Source organism: Phodopus roborovskii, unplaced genomic scaffold (assembly GCF_943737965.1).
Source record: "Phodopus roborovskii unplaced genomic scaffold, PHOROB, whole genome shotgun sequence".
Lineage (NCBI taxonomy): Eukaryota > Metazoa > Chordata > Mammalia > Rodentia > Cricetidae > Phodopus > Phodopus roborovskii.
The window spans coordinates 23272475-23278474 of record NW_026126447.1 but is presented as its reverse complement, the minus strand read 5'-3'; positions in this window follow the sequence as shown (position 1 = coordinate 23278474).

Below are 6000 nucleotides of genomic sequence, written 5' to 3'. Positions count from 1 at the left end.
GACTTGAATATTTTTGAAAGGCACATTTCATTATTAAAACATTCATCTTTATAGAAGCAAATAAAATATTAGTGCCAGACATAGTAGAAGAGGCAGGAGGAGTACTACCTCCCCCAACCCCATTGCAGCTTCCCAGCTTTCTCACATCTGTTGTTGAATTCTTCACATGTGCAAGAGACAGCAGGATTCTGCTTTTAAATTGTGATACTTTCTACACATTGTGAGTATTGCTCCTCTTAGTTTGGCTCAGGACTCACTCATGTCCAACAGGACTTTCTTAGTTAGGAATTATCTAGTTGCCTGGAAGTGACACATAGTCCTGCTGAGTTTAAAGAGACAGAGCTAGGGTTATTAATGAGTTTTGTCAAAATTATAAAAAATGTCAATGAAACCTGTGAAACGGTACCAGTGTTTTCATGCTCATTTCTCCTTTGCTTTTTTATGCCTCTGATATAGTCTCTTCTTTTTTATGGGAACCATCTCTGCTGCTCCTAGTTTGAATTGCTATAATATGTATATTCATAAAGAAAAAAATAGCTCAATAAACTCCGATCAAATTCCTGGATGACAGAACCTAACTAGCTGCTTGAGCCAAAAGGTGAATTCCTGTGGTCAGGTCATCTGCCACTGAATGAAAATGTTGGTCTTTCTAGAGTTATGGAGGCTGTTTGAGTTGTGACAGCTTTCCACAGGATTTGTACTTTCCACTACAGGTCAGAGCTTTCATTAGCACAGCGATTGGACATGAGCATTTCATTCAACTTCATCTGTGCACATGGTCTAAGATGTAAATCCTGTCTTGTTGCCTTTCCCTTTCATTCTCTTGTATTAGTCAACTTTCCATCACTGTGACAACATAACTGATACTATCAAGTTTAAAAGCTAGAGAGGAAATTTATTTTATCTTAAAGCACTGGAAGTTTCAGGTCATAATCTCTTGGCACAATTGCTCTTGATCTGTAGCAATACCACACATCATTCCAAGGAGCAAGTACATAATGAAGGCAGCCAGGAATCTTAGACAGGAAGAGGAGAAAGCTAGAGCCCAAGACTAACTCTTTGTATTTTAAATAATAATGTTTGTCTAAAAGAGTGAACGTTACATAAATTCAACAATGAAAAAAGCATTTATCAAAGTTAGTGCAACTAGCACTTTATATTCAATATACATTTTCTTAATACAAGAAACTGAGATGAGAATTTTATAATCAACATATTAAAACACCTGAATATTTTGCAAAGGTCATGCTACTTATAAACTTTAGGTCACTGGTCTACTCTTAATAATTAGTAATCACAGATGGTGGAGACAGATAAAACTAAAAGGCCTGTTTTGTAGAGTTTTTCAACTTCTGAGTTGTAAATTATCCTCCCCAAATCAATTTCAAGTTATCAATAATCATGATTTCTTAACAAAGAATAAGAAAATGACACCCAAGTCTCCTTTAAGGGCAACACAGTGTAAGGCCATGATCCAGAAACAGCAAGGCCACACCCCACTGTGGTATAGTGTTTGAACTCAGGCTTGGCCATAAGAGGGGAGGGAAATCATTTTAATACAGTTAAAGATAGCTTTGAAAAGTTAAAGTGTTGTGGGTTTCTCCATCATGACCTCCTTTGGCTGATATAATCCATCTTCCCTTTCTTCTGCAAGACTCAAGAGTTCAGCACAGTGCTTGTTTGTGGATCTCCGCTTCTGCTTCCATCAGTTACTGGATAGAGTATGTCTGATGGCAGTTAGGAAAGTCACCAGTCTCATTACAAAAGACGACCAGTTCAGGCACCCTCTCAACTATTTCTAGGAGTCTTAGTTGGGGGTGATACTTGTGGGTTCCTGGAGGTTTCCCAGGCACCAGGTTTCTCCCCAACCCTAAACTCCCCCCCCCCATCAATTCTTCCCTTCCATTCTGCCTCCAACCAGCCTCCTGCAATAAGACTGTTCAACAGACTCCCTTGAGCTTTTGGGAGCTCATGGACACTGGAGCCTGCATGGGACTGACCTAGACACTCTGCATGTGTGTGACAATTGTGTAGCTTGGTCTCTTAGTAAGGCTTCCAGCAGAGAAAGGAGGACTTCTCCCTTGCAGTTACTTAGCTTTTGGTAACATGTACTGCATGCTGAGTTACCTGGCCCCAACTTGAAGTATCCATCCTTCCTCAACTTCATGTTCCATGTTCTGTACAAGCCCAAGGGAGGCCTGTCCCTTTCTGAATGGAGATGAAGGAAGAGTGGATGGGGAGTGGAGTAGATGGGAAAGGGAAGGAGATCAGGAGGGAGGGGAAACTGGTTGGTACTAAAATAAATGAAAAAAGTTATTTAAATTGTTTTAAAATAAAAATAAATAAATAAATATCAGATGACAGCACTATATCCACAAAAAGATCCAATCATAACTGGATTATTTGGATCCAAATGTTATTAATTATTTGTAAAAAGGAGGGAAATTAATGCAAAATTATATTATATGTGATATTTTACATATATGCATTTTATATATATGTGCATTTGTGTATATAAATATACAAAAATATAAACATGCTTTAGATATGGGTGTATACTGCAATGATTGTAGCATTTTATAAGAATGGTTTCAAATAAAAATTTAAAAAGAGAGCCACATATTTTGCATTATGTGTTAGGCTGTACATTATGTGTTAGGTTGTAGCTATATTACACTACATATTGCATATGTAATAGAAATGAGATTCTTTGACATGCCTGCTAACCAACCTGCAGTAGGTGACTTTATATATCACTTCAGCTTGGTAACACATAATTTAATTCTGGATGTTATGAGTTGCTTTAGGGTGAGATTGACATTTGAGACTACTAACCTAACGAGAATTATTCATCCTAGCTTGGCTACCTCTAGTACAGCTTTTTCTGAGTCAGGGACTTGTTCACTCAAAAATACCTTGCCCTCTCAGACTTTTGCTTTTTGACTACCAACTATTCTTGGGATCATTTACTTCTAGCAACTAACTTTTTCATCAATCAAGCTTCTCAATCAGAAATGTCATCAATGATGTTTTTCTGTATTTTTTCTTTCAAAAACACATTACTTTGAAAGTGATAAGAAATAGTAGAACTGATTCATTATACTTCTGCTTGAAAATCAGACACATCTGTGATCTACAGAGCAGCACGAATTGATCAAGGTGAACTTTTAGACAGACTAAGATCATTCACATGAGTCCCTCTTGGGATCGTACTGCATTATACCAACAGTGTGGATTTGTCCTTCTGATCTCTGCAGCCATTTCTAATTGCTAATATTTGCTTCTGCTTCAGATTAAATCTTTGTTCCTTCTGCCATCTGCTCCCTCTGCTGTTTCCAAACATGGCAGCTAAGAAATTATTCTCTTGGTCAGTAACATAGAGATTATTATGACACAAGTCAATTGTCAGATGAAGAGATGGGTGTGATACTTGGTCAATACATGAAATCTGCCTTGAGACAGACCTGATGATATGACAGTCTCAGAGTAGAATGAAATATGGAAATTAGCCTGTTTTTACAAAATAAATTTCTTCCCATGGAAAATATCTCCCTATATCAGTTTCTAACATATTTGTGGGGCAATTAACTGACAGTTACTCTCCATTCATAATAAACTTCTTCATTTTTCAGCTATTAACAGGTGGCGCTATTATAGCAGAACTAATCAAGAAGGTAGCACTGGACCAGAGTATAAGACACTTCACAGAAATTAGCCTCATAGTTTAGATGCTCACAAGCAAGGTAGAGTGGAAAATCGCAGGTCAATAATGGGAGAAAATACTTTTTTCTAGATCTAAACAAAACAGTCAAAGTGTAACTGTCTTCTGTTAGTTTTTGTTGTTGTTCCTGTTGTTTTGTTTTTTTTTTTTAATTTATTAAAACTCATGACCATCAAGAGAAAGATAATTAAGAACCAATATTCTAAAAATTGAAAGAGAAAAGCTGTGGTGATTAAAACAGATTAAATGTGAATGAACCCTTGGTGGAGAATACAGTCCTCACCTCAGGAGTTTCAGATCCTACACACAGCATGAGAGCTGGGATCTTCCTTATGTCCCACTGTCTTCATCCTTGGCTGAATTCATCACTGGGAACACTTAATTATGGACCTTCCAATCTATAATGGAGATGTTACTTTTCTTTAATTCATAGAATCAGAAGACTTTAAGTCCTTCTTTAATGTTTTTTAACATATCTTTAAACTATTTTTATTGAAAAAATTTTCCCATTAGCTATAACTTGATCATTTTCCCACCCCCAATTCTGATATTCTCTACCTCCTTAGTCACCCTACTTTTCTCCCCCCTCTCTAGTATGTCTCTCATTAAAACAATTAAAAATAACTTAAGAAAAACACAGAAATCAAAATAAACAAGAAAAAGACCAGTGAAACAAGACTTGAATTTTAAAAAGACAATTATAGTCACCTTTTCCTGGGCTCAGCAGTTTAGCCTCACAGCAAAGCCTCAACCACAGACGTGGTTTATAGTGAAATGACCTTACATACTGCAAGATTTTCCTCCCACTTTTTTTAATAGAATGAAAGGGGCTGGCAACTTGCAGCAGAGCTTCTTAGCCTGTCTTTTTCTGGCCATTAATCAGGTACCACTTCACACTGCTGCTATCATTGGCATCAGAGGCCTTACAATTATTGAAAATGTGTTTGCTTCTCTTCCCATAAGTCCACCTTTTCTTTTTTTCTATTTTCTCTTTTCCTTTTTCATAAATTTTCCAAGATTGAAGATCTTTTCATAAATCTTAGTCCTGAGAGCAACAGGATAAAACGATTGTTAATCTCAAAGAAGTCAACATGCCTAACATCTTAGATCTAGAAAAGTACCTTGATAAGGTAAAGGTAATCTAATTTAATATCACACTATCAGCTTATTCCTCAAGGGAAAAAATTTCTAGAAGGTTTTATACAATAATTAATTGACTTGCAGATATCCACTCCTCATGTGGTTAATGTCCTTCTATTGTGTATCTGAAGTTTTGTGTTGTTTAGTCTCAACTAAAGTAAAATTTCTTCTAGTAGAATAAACAGAAGCTGCCATTTGGCACCATGAACATTACCTCCCTTCATATTGACTCTTCACATGAATTGATTGTAATATAGACAATAGAACAAACTATGCATTCTGAGCATGATACTTTGGTATTAAACTCTCTATTAGATAGCCTTCCAGTGTTTCTTCAGTCTATCTTACCTACAAATGGCTTTTGAACTTAAGTGTAGCAATTGTTTTCCTACCATCTGTTAATCTTCCAAAACACTCTGACTTATCTTCTAGAAGTATATTTTATTACAAAGATAATTTTTTTCCAAGATTGAGTATCTATTGTCTGAACCCCAGTTGTACTTGATCTAAGTTACCTTGATCTAAGTTAAATATAATGGATTAGGGATTTGGAGGATGCTTAGTGCTCTAAAGACCACACTTAATGGAGCCCAAGTGATGTTGCATTGTTGGCAATCATCCTGGAACTAATAACAGCAGCTACTCAGCCTAAAATATCAGAGGAATTAATAGCCATGTTATCACCATCACCATTAAAAGGCAGTTACAATGATAATGTACACTCTTAACACATACAGTGGGCAGTAAAGGGTTATAGTAAATGTGCCGAGGCAGCAGTCTAGACTAGGTGTACAAGCTTGAGTTTTTTCCCTCTGGGTCTGCTACTTAGAGAATATTGAAAATGGCAGATGACTGAACATCCAAGATACAATTTTTCTTTCATCTAGCTTGTTTCTTTCTTGTAGCTGACCCCTGCTTGATGGCATCAAGGAAAATAAAAACTGCCCCACCAAATGGTATTTTTTTTCCTGAAAGCCAGTTTATACTCAAATTGATAATAGCAAAGAGTTTTAGAATTATTAAAATAGCAAAGAATTTCAGAATTAAGAAATACAACTGTATTTGTGGCTGTAAAGAGAACGGTCACAAGAATGCACAAGATGCAGTGTGAAGAAAATGTGAAAGAAATATATTTCAAA